The 10,448-nt window shown below is 39.4% G+C and overlaps 1 long non-coding RNA gene across 1 annotated transcript; it reads right to left on the reverse strand.

The window, feature by feature from the left end:
* Nucleotides 1-6,201: 6,201 nt before the first annotated feature.
* On the reverse strand, nucleotides 6,202-8,346 carry LOC125284953. Its single transcript, XR_007191968.1, has 3 exons — nucleotides 8,306-8,346; nucleotides 6,883-6,971; nucleotides 6,202-6,730 (listed from the first exon to the last, which is right to left on the reverse strand). It is a non-coding gene; the product is annotated as an uncharacterized LOC125284953 (long non-coding RNA).
* Nucleotides 8,347-10,448: the final 2,102 nt, after the last annotated feature.

Below are 10,448 nucleotides of genomic sequence, written 5' to 3' on the forward strand. Positions count from 1 at the left end.
TAGCTGGAGTTTGTATAGTGTTTGCTTTGTTAGTCCAGCAAAAAGAGCATTACAGTAGTCTAATCGACTTGAGATGAAAGCATGTACAAATTTTTCTGGAGTCATGTTGAGAAAGGAGGCATCTAACTTTAGAAATGACTCTAAGGTAGTAAAAGGCAGTCTTTGAGATGCTTGAGATATGCTTCTGGAAGTTGAGTTCAGCATTTAAAGTTACCCCTAGATTTCTGACATCCTCACAAGAATTTACTGACAGGGAGGTTAACAGAGAATGAAACTTTTGTCTCAGGGCCTTAGGGCCGACTAATAAGATCTCAGTCTTATTGTCGTTGAGTTTTAAAAAGTTCTGGGCCATCCAAGTTTTGATATCCGAGATACATTGGGTAAGATAATTTAAAGGGCTAGGATCATCTGAGGAAATAGAAATGTATAATCGTGTATCATCAGCATATGAGTGATAGGAGATGTTGTACTGCTGAATGATAGACCCAAGTGGAAGCATATATAAATTAAAGAGCAGAGGACCAAGAATTGATCCCTGAGGTACCCCATATAAAATATTAATGATATTGGAAGAAAAGTTTTCAATAGAGACAGAGAATGTCCTCTCATTTAGATAGGATGCGATCCAATTAAGAACTGCACCTTTAAGACCAACCAAATGTTCAAGACGATGTAAAAGGATAACATGATCAACAGTATCAAACACTGCACTGAGGTCTAAGAGGACTAGAACTGAAACTTGGTGATTGTCTGTGGCGATTTTAAGATCATTAACAACTCTGACGAGAGCTGTTTCTGTGCTGAGGTACGACCTAAAACCTGACTGATGGATGTCGAAAAGATTGTTTAGAGACAGAAACCTGAGAAGTTGTTTATATGCAACCTTCTCAAGTATTTTGCCTAAAAATGGTAAGTTTGAGATTGGCCTATAGCTTTCAGACAGAAGGATCCAGGTTAGTTTGTTTCAGTAGTGGGGTAACAATAGCATGCTTTAGACTGCTGGGGAAGATTCCAGACTGTAGTGAGGTGTTAACAATACCTAGGATGTCAGCAGCAATGCAGCTGAAGAGCTTTTTAAAAAGCGTAGTTGGTACGGGGTCAAGAGCACAAGTAGCTGAACTAAGTTGTTCTACAGTTTCTTCCAGCTCACTCAGGTATATAGGAGTAAAACTGCACAGAGGGCCAGTGGGCCTTAATTCACTGGGAGATGTATTGCTAAAATCAACAGATGTTATATTATCCCTAATAGTTGTGATTTTTTCATTAAAATAAGTTACAAATTCATTACACTTTTCATGCAAGTGGAGTTCTGAAGGAATCATTCGAGGGGGATTGACAAGCCTATCAATGGTATTAAATAACATTTTTGAGTTGTTCGAATGTTCCGCAATGAGGTGAGAGAAGTACTGCTGTCGGGACATTTTCATTTCTTTATTATATTGACACAGCTGGTTCTTGAAATGAATGAAGTCAGCCTGCAATTTGGTTTTACACCATTTGCGTTCGGCTTTGCGGCAAGTTCTTTTTAATGCTTTAACCCTCTCAGCATTCCTCCAGGGTGCTTTGCGTTTGCTAGAAGTAGACCTGATTCTCATTGGTGCAATATTATCCATAATATTTGTTAAAGACGAGTTGAAGTACTCAACTAACTTGTTGCAGCAAGAATAGGGTGAATTCAAGTCAGAGACAGAATTAATAGAAAAGTCAGGATAAGAATTAGAATTAAAATTAAGGGCAGGGCTCAGGTCCGAGAGTGGCCTAGTGTTGGTGTAAGCAGTAATAAACTTGTCAACTGTGTTTTCCCGAATGTTGCATCTTGTAATTATTTTTGAATCTTGAGTAGTCTTAGTAATCCAAGCAACATTAAAAAATATACAGTGGTGATCTGAGATACCAACATCTAGGGTACCTACAATGGTAATGTCAAGACCTTTAGAGATGACAAGATCTTGTGACCTTGATTGTGAGTAGGTACAGAAATGTGTTGGACAAACTCAAACATTGACAATAAGTCAGTAAACTGACCAGCATAGCAATCTGTGGTAATATCAACATGAATATTAAAATCACCTGATATAAGAATAAAATCATTCTTTACTGTAATGTTAGACAAAAACTCACCAAAGTCAGATATGAAGCCTGTTTTAAGCTGTGGTGGGTGGTAAACAGTGATCATTATACAGGAATTTGAATGTGAAGATCTCATTTCAAGAGCTAAGTACTCAAAAGTAGAGTAGGTACCAAGAGAGACATTCTTACATGATAACATGTTAGAAAAGATAGCCGCAACACCACCACCTTTCTTATTAACTCTAGAACAGTGTGAAAAGGAGAAATCAGGTGGAGATACTTCAATAAGTTCCTTACTGCCTGTAGAATCCAGCCAGGTTTCAGTGAGGAAGATACCATTTAGCTTATGAGAAGTAATGAGATCATTAACTACAAATGTTTATTTGAAAGAGATCTAACATTAAAGAGTGCCATCTGAAGGGGGGATGTGGAATTGGAGTTGTACAGTTCAGTAGGCCTAGAGCCAAAATGAAAAGAGGTAGGCTTTGTCATCTCATGGCCATGAGAGACAGAGCATACAGAAGCAGGACCCACAAAGCTTGGCATGTGCATATGACTGAATGTATGTCAGAGTGTGCTGAAGGCTATGAACTGAATAAAGTTGATGGTTAACTGTTGAGTTCCTTTTTTGTTTGGATGTACACCATCCGCCCTGTACAAACTGGGATTAGTCCAGAAAATATCAAAGTTTGAGATAAAGTCATGTCCAGCAGCATGGCAAAAGTTCTTGAGCCAATTATGAAGACTGTAAAGTCTGCTAAAGACTCTCTAGAATTGAACGGAATAGGGCCAGACATGATACAACGTTTCCCCAAGCTTTCAATAGTGCAGCATAGATACTCGAGCTCTGCTTGGAGTCTGATGGAATTTCTGTCCATGACGTCATTCGTTCCCACGTGTGTGATGACAATGTTTACAGTCGGATGCCAGTCAAGGAGAGAGGGGATTCTGTTCAACAGAATTATTTTTAAAAACGGAGGGGATATAGGAGAAGAAGGATGGTTTGTGTGGTTTTATCCCTACACCTCATGGTAAGCTATTTTGTTGCTCTGATTGGTTAGGTCTATCCAATTGAGTGCAGAGGCATTCTCCCCCTGTATCGGTTGAAACACGACCCATAATTACGTCCCAATGGAGCAGTATCAGACTCATATTCTGACTAGAATTTGAGTATGACAACGTCAGGCTAGTGAATGACTATGTTTTAATGTGATTGTTTTTTTTTAATTATCTGAATCTAATCAATAATTATTGGTGCATTAATTATAGTATTGGTGTGTGCCTCTTTGCAACCGTTTTAAAGAGGCAAAAGTAGCATTCCATTTGAATGAAGCAAAAGTAGCATTCAGAATCAGGTTTTATTCGCCTATGTCCATTCAATCAAGGGGCTCTGCCGTTTTTGCATCGTCACAGGACTGGAGGTGGGGTGGCCACAGGTTCCATGATGGCAGACAGGAAAGCGGAGCTCAGAGTGCTGAACATGGATCTGTAGGGTACAGAACACACAACAACACCACACTCATTTAAAAAGCAACAAGAAGGCGAGAAGAACACAAAACCAATTCAGCTGTGGTGGAAGAGTGTCTAAAGACCCGAATATAGTCTTGTGTCTGTGTCCCATGCACGCGGCGCGTGACGAGAATTGCGTCATCAACACGGCATGCTAGGGGGGGGGGCGGCAATGTGCCACTTGCCACTTCCTCCTTCCCTACTTGTATCAATCAAGAGCAAAGTTTTATTACAGGATTACGTGAGGGTTTATTAAAGCGTAGACTAAGCATTGCTGATTGCCCCCATAGACCCCTCAAAAACTAGACACTTATCTATCTATATCTATATGAGAATGTAGGTCTTGAGGGGACAACAGAGCCTGAGGTCAGGTTGTTCCCTGCACCGGAGGTATCTTAAATGATCGGTTTCTCACTCCATAGACTGCTGCAGTTTTTTACTGAGGGATTCGGCCGTCCGGTCCAGAGTGCGGTCCCAAAGGTCGTAGAAAGGTCGGCTGATAGCGGCTCCGACAGGATCCACCAACGCCTCCTCTGAGTCTGAGTCTGAGGAACCCGTGATGGGGAGACTCCCCACGCCTGCCAACAGGCACAGAGAAGGTCAGATGACTGACTTAGCCTACTCGTTTTCTCAGCAATCTAACCACTCCAGCACTCTCTGCTATACTCATGGATTGAAAGGGGTTGGTTGTGTTTCAAATATCTGAACCAGAGCTAGGACACTCTGATCTTTGCTCTCTTTACCAGACACATGCAATAATGGAGCAAGTCAAGTGCACAATATCTCTCTTGAGCACACACACACACACACACACACACACACAAAATCAGAGCCCAGCAATTTACAATGATTTCGCAAAAACAGATTTTTCTTTCCCATTAGGCTTACACATACACAGTTCTTACCTAGTGCAAAAGCTGTGATGATCACAATGACCAAAAACTTCTTCATATCGACAGAGAGGACAACCTTCATACTCACAAACATATCACAGACACAGAGAGAGAGAGAGAGAGAGAGAGAGAGAGAGAGAGAGAGAGAGAGAGAGAAACAAGGAAAACCGTTAAATGACCCAGAGCCTCAACAAAGCAGTCATGAATGAATACGAACCCTCTTACTCAACACAATCTGACCACCTTCTCCCCACCCACTTTAGAATTAAAGAAGTATACATTGACACTTACAGTACCTGCTGTCTTCCACAGATCTTTCAAAGACGCTTCCTGTGAGAACACTGTGTGAATTTCCCTCCTAGTCTCTCCTAGTCATGACTATGTGTCTGTATGGTCTTGGTGAGATAAGCAAATATTGAAAGCTGCAGACATGTCATTCACCTGATGATGGCATCCAATCAAAGCTTTTGAACCCGCTCCCCTCTGAACTGCAGGGGTCTGTGGCACCATATCAAATCAAACTCACTCGGGAGAGAGATGTAGCACAACGTCAGTATAATAATAACCTGTCCTGGTCAAAAAAACATAGGAAAATCATCGGCCTTATGTCTGTGATCTGGGTTCACCGCTGAGAGGTTGACGCGTGTCATCTGTGCTTGTTGTTCTGATGGCTTAATTTGTTTTACCAGTGCAAACTCTTGGTCTTGGTTCAAGCATAATTAATTTGTCATTCATTGCAATCAATGTTTTGTGAAGATCAAAGTATCATTTTTATGTGCAGCATTGGCAGATCAACAGGTAGACAGGAATATCAGGGCACATCCACAACAATTTCAATTATACTAAATAGCTTTCTATCAATAAACAATGCTTTTTTGACACGTATAGTTTTATTTATAGTATTTAGCAGACGCTAAATTTAGTCTAAAGTGACTTACAATGACATTAATAAACATTGCTTTAACATTTTGAGTTTATAATCATATAGTCATATCAATATGTAAATATATCTGCCTATATATATATATATATATATATATATATATATATATATATATATATATAGGCAGATATATTATTCAGGAAAAAGTTCAAGCAGACATGCAAAGTGCAAAACATATTTACAACATATGACCACTAGGAGCTGCTTTTGTCACAGTTCAGACAAAATCTCAGTTTACAACACCGTAAGTGTTGATGACGCAATTCTCGTCACGCGCCGCGTGCATGGGACACAGACACAAGACTATATTCGGGTCTTTAGACACTCTTCCACCACAGCTGAATTGGTTTTGTGTTCTTCTCGCCTTCTTGTTGCTTTTTAAATGAGTGTGGTGTTGTTGTGTGTTCTGTACCCTACAGATCCATGTTCAGCACTCTGAGCTCCGCTTTCCTGTCTGCCATCATGGAACCTGTGGCCACCCCACCTCCAGTCCTGTGACGATGCAAAAACGGCAGAGCCCCTTGATTGAATGGACATAGGCGAATAAAACCTGATTCTGAATGCTACTTTTGCTTCATTCAAATGGAATGCTACTTTTGCCTCTTTAAAACGGTTGCAAAGAGGCACACACCAATACTATAATTAATGCACCAATAATTATTGATTAGATTCAGATAATTAAAAAAACAATCACATTAAAACATAGTCATTCACTAGCCTGGACGTTTGTCATACTCAAATTCTAGTCAGAATATGAGTCTGATACTGCTCCATTGGGACGTAATTATGGGTCGTGTTTCAACCGATACAGGGGGAGAATGCCTCTGCACTCAATTGGATAGACCTAACCAATCAGAGCAACAAAATAGCTTACCATGAGGTGTAAGGATAAAAACCACACAAACCATCCTTCTTCTCCTATATGCAATGCTTAGTCTACGCTTTAATAAACCCTCACGTAAGTAACACACTGTTAGTGCAACACCGTAATAATTCAAACTATTTAAAACTTTGGTGCTGTACAAGACCAACCTAATTGCCTTCAATATAACTTTAATTCAATGTAATTCTTCATAATTCCATGTAAAATCTTTTGTGGGATTGAAAGTCAGATGAAACATTTCCAGAGTAAGAAGCCCTTTACCATCCATAACAACGTTTCATTTAATATAAGTGTAATAAAAGTGAAGAAAAAAAATCTTTGTGCTCTTAGTTTAGTGTCTTCACAATAGCTGGGTTTTTTTTAACAGATTGATGATGAGCAATGCAATGTGGTTGGTTCCACTACAATGAAGAAGTCACAGACAGTAAAGTTCTGAAATGAAATAGGGGGAAAAAATATATTTCTCATCAAGACATATGTATGTATCATGTTACACATACATACATACATGCATGCATATAGGTCTAAATAACAAACAAATTTCCTATTTAACTTATAGACTATATGAATGATATCAAACTTACATTTAAAGAGATGTCTGTTGACGTCCATCACAAGGTTACCTGTTACCTCAATTACCTCAATCACACCTGCTCCTGTTTCATAGGCTATGCTGGAAAGCAAAATAAGACAAATAGTTCAAAAGCCTGAAAGACTCTGAACAGGAAGAACATCTCATTTTACTACCAACAGAAATTATTTGAATACTTTTCATATAATTTATATACTTTTCATTCCAGCATCAAACTATGCTATTACAGTTTTTTTAATTGTTTACACACAATTTTGAAAACCGGGTTCTTTTTTTAAAAAATATAATCACAATTATCCAAAACCACACTCAATTTGCATAATTCCTAGATTGTTTGCAAAATGACACACTTCAGTCAAAACGTATACACATATTTGTGAAAATCCTAATAGTTTTCATTTAACCAACACAGTCCTCAATGATCAGACACTATTGCAGCCAGTTCCACACTGCTGTGATAAATAAAAAACACATTTGTAAAAAAACTAATTTTAGGAAATAGCATGTGCTAGATTTTTGGCCAGAGATTGTTATGTAAGGGATAATTTATACGACAAAAGAAAATAGTGAAAACCCACAACATTCTTTATGATTAGTTTGAGATATATAGGAGAATGTACACAAATAGGGCTACTATAAACTTACCAACCACTGCACAACACTGATGCTGCAGACTGAATATTTCAAGTATTTCTTACCATAATCAGTTACAGTAATCAACCAACAATGAAATCAATGAAACAAATAAAATCTGTAAACAAATAAAAATTACTGCAGGAAGTACATACACTTTGACTCTGATGAAAAACTAAGCAACAAGAATACTGTAACTATTAATCATCTTTCCATCTGCCTCTTCCTCTACCTCCTTCTTCTCCTCTTCCTCTACCTGGGCCTCTTCCTCTACCTCCTTCATCTCCTCTTTGAGCTCCCCCTCTCATTCTCACTCTTCTTCTTCTAGCTCCTTCCATTTTTGTTGAAGACAGGTGAACTCACCTGCTGCCTTTTATAGCACACCTGAGTGCTGCATTTTCAAATTAGCACGTGTGCTTCCACAACTGGTGGATGTGATTATCCAATTTGTTCATATGGTCATTGGCAATCCGGGGCTTTGTAATGACAAGTAACCTCACAGTCCTTATCTGTGTCCAAGGTATGAAAATGTGTGTAGAGTTTTACAAATCACTGTGTGTAATGTTTTGCAAAAAGGGTGAAGCAGACGTGTGTAATGTTGTTCAAATCTGTGGAGGTGTTTTGCTCCTTGGAGTAGAATTTTGCAAATTGTGTGGACATTTTTTTTAGTGTGTAAACAATCGTAAAAAACTGTAAAGAAGAAGACACTGAGACACTGAGGAATAAACATCTGGTGATAAACGTGGATAAATAATTTATGAACGTTTTGGAGAAAATCATACCTAAATGCAGCTTCAAGTTTCTTGTATCAAGTTTCAACTATCTTGCCAATCATCTCCATGGCCTCGTTATATATCAATAGCATGTTAAAGACCCAATCAGCAAGCCCTGGGATACGGAAGGCCTCCACATCTGATAAGAGAACACAGAACATACTGTATATAGTGTGTGTGGAGTTTTGTCCGATTCACAAATTGAGACAGTAGAACAAGGCATGTGCCCTGGTTTCTCTCTCTTTCTCTCTTTGCAACACACACACACACACAAAATAAAAGACACGCAGTCACACACACACATTCAAATGCACGCGCACACACACACACACACACACACACACACACACACACACACACACACACACACACACACAAACAAATAAACACACACACACAGACACACACATGTAATATGGGACTAGAGGTGAACTGATGACAAGTATTGCCAAGAAGAATGAGATGAATAGTAGCTTGGTCATGACGAGACTCCTGCACCAGGTAAACTTTTGACAAACAAGCATGGCAAATAATCACACACACACACACACACACACACACACACACACACACACACACACAATGCTCTCACTTATCAATCAACAAGTGCATATGAAGAATGTCTGAAAATCCAGAAGAGAAGTACAGTACCGTATATGCATCTGTGTGTGTGTGTGTGTGTGTAATGACTGAACAGCTTTTTGAAGTACCTTAGAACTTTGGTGAGTATCTGAGTTAAGTCTAAACCAGCGTCTTCCTCTGAACAGCCTGGAGGATGTCAGCTTTACTCAGCGTGTGCGGTCAGACAGCAGTAGACCCAGAGGGTGAAGTGCAGTCATACCACGGGGCAGGTTGGTCGCTGATCCACAGGCCAGCGGGCAAATCAATATTAGCAGAGCATTATGGTTTCACTTAAAGGAGAACAACAAATCTCCACTCCCCAAAGTTAAAGGATAATTCCTGTATTTAGCACTTCTCTGGTTTGTTTTGGATGAACTAGAGTGGTGGACACCGAAATTTTGACGATTGGTCCTTTCTCGACTTTTCTGACTACTTAGGATTCGTTTTCAAAACTGTGCAACTCACCAAGTGGTTAACAGTATAATGGAAACAGTTCCATTATAAGCAAGGGGGCAGGTGAACGTTCGGAGGGTGTAGCTACTATGGGCAGCTTTGAGGCTAGAAGTCGACCACTTCCAGCTAGCATTCCATTGACCCCCATTCATTTTGGCGTCACTTTGACATCCAATAACGTTACATTACATCTGAAGCGTTTTAAGCCTTTATATGAGCCTTTTCTATTTTGGGAAAAATACAACATTGTGTGATTGGTGTCATAACCTCGTAACTGACTTTACGGCTGAGTAATAAACTTTTTGTCCGAAAACAATGCTATCACAACGTAATGAGCATGCGACTTGGCTTTGCACAGGAGCGAAGTAACCGTATTCTCTGGATAAGAAACTCGAAGGCAGTCTGAGGGAAAGTCCAAGGGTAAGATACAGTATGGGTCAAATCAATACCCGCACACACAAAATGTATTAAACAGCTGGCTTAAGAGACAGCCAAAATTTACTACTTACATGACAGAATTTAATTCTAATCTAACCAAACATGCCTTTTTTCATGCTGCGATTTCTAGAAAGAAAAGAAATGACATGCACAGCAGGTATGTTGAGGCAACAACACATTTTTATCTGAAAGACCTAAATGGGCTTTACATATTTTACATAACACTTATGTACATATTCATCTAGGTGTAACACAAGACAGTCATTATCATTTGAAGGTGGACAAAATTCATATTTTTGTTAGTGTCCCTTCACCAAATAGGACAGATGCTTCTATGTTTGGTACTATAATTAGATGTACCGCAAAGCGGTTACAAAATATGTCTGCCGCTCAGTCCTGCACATTCTCTTAAAGTCACGCTTGTCAATTTGTCTCCATCTCCTACTCCAGCCCCTACTGCAACTTTTGTGTATGTAAATGAATTTGTGCATAGTGTGCGTTTGTTTTTGTGTATATATGTGCTTCTCTGTGTGTGTGTGTGTGTTTGCTTGTGAGTGTGTATGTGGGGGTAATGGTGGTGTGTGTGTGTGTGTGTGTGTGTGTGTGTGTGTGTGTGTGTGTGTGTGTGTGTGTGTGTGTG

The sequence above is a fragment of the Alosa alosa genome, chromosome 20, assembly GCF_017589495.1.
Source record: "Alosa alosa isolate M-15738 ecotype Scorff River chromosome 20, AALO_Geno_1.1, whole genome shotgun sequence".
In the NCBI taxonomy this organism is placed as follows: domain Eukaryota; kingdom Metazoa; phylum Chordata; class Actinopteri; order Clupeiformes; family Clupeidae; genus Alosa; species Alosa alosa.